The 1,104-nt window shown below is 46.9% G+C and overlaps 1 pseudogene across 1 annotated transcript; it reads right to left on the bottom strand.

Moving 5' to 3' along the window:
• Positions 1-92: 92 nt before the first annotated feature.
• On the bottom strand, positions 93-1,098 carry LOC102813218 (annotated as a pseudogene). Its single transcript, XR_438686.1, has one exon. The product of XR_438686.1 is annotated as a transforming growth factor beta regulator 1-like (transcript).
• Between the last annotated feature and the right edge of the window lie 6 nt (positions 1,099-1,104).

The raw sequence follows: 1,104 nt of genomic DNA, 5'->3' as shown, positions 1-1,104 counted from the left end.
GTTAATACAACGGAAACACCACTAGCATCAGTCCAGAACACTGGATCCGGGACACAGTCAAACCTCTTCAGCACTGCCACTGATAGGAAAACTCAATGCTTCTCAGCAACACACAACAAACAGGATCCAATCACTTCTGGCAAAATGGGATCATTCTGATCCTCATCAAAGGTCTGTCTCTGAAAGGCTTCAAAGCTCATAGCAGCATCATTCTCTGGCAGTCCTGGGGTTAACTGTCCATCTCCAGGTTTACACACATCAAATTTCACCCACTGGTAATTGACACATTTTCGAGCTCCTGGACAACTCTGGATCAGATTGTGAATGGTTGGATGACAAAATCCAAAGGAATCAGCTCCAGATGGAAGCAGGTTCGGAATTAACTTCCCCATAGAAGCACTTATGGTCTTGAGCAGTTCTGTGTGACAAGCATCTGCAGAACAGTGGACAATGGCATTCTGGGGATCATCTTCAGGAACAATTTCAAACTGTGGCTGCACACCACCATCCTTGATCTGACAGGTATACAGACACTTCTGGTCTGGGGACTTCATGCTGACATATACTCGAGTACTGCAGTAGCCCACAGGGTAGATGGCACATTCATCATGGAAGCCAGGTCGGTCGGTGATAATCTTCCAGTTTGTTGTTCTCTTTGCCTTTTTCTTTTTTCTCTTTCTTAGATTTCTTCCCAAATGGTTCTTCAGCACCAGTGCTGGGTCCAGAAATGGACCCAGCTCCCTGTATTGCTCCCATAGAGTTGGCCACACCATATGTCAGGGGCAAACTGGAGCTATGGGAAGGAGTTGCAGACTGTGCTTCCCCTTCAGTTAGAGCCGGAACTTGGAGGAGCTTCTTTAGCAAGTACCTACTTTCTTCTTTTGCTTTAAGAAATTTTTCTTCAAGACGAGCAATTTCATCACAAATAGCAGCATTTTCGAACACCGTGGCTTTGGCTGCCTTCCGCAACCGGAGGTATTTCAGCCTGTACTTCTCATTCTGGCTCTTCTTCGGAAGCTTTTTCATTTTGGTCTTGCTGGAGTACAGCGGTGTCCGCGGCGAGGGAGCGAGGCTGCTCAGTAAACTCATGATCCAGCCCCGCTA

Source organism: Chrysochloris asiatica, unplaced genomic scaffold (genome assembly GCF_000296735.1).
Source record: "Chrysochloris asiatica unplaced genomic scaffold, ChrAsi1.0 scaffold00017, whole genome shotgun sequence".
Classification (NCBI taxonomy): Eukaryota; Metazoa; Chordata; class Mammalia; order Afrosoricida; family Chrysochloridae; genus Chrysochloris; species Chrysochloris asiatica.
This window is presented reverse-complemented; position numbering and strand designations above follow the sequence as displayed.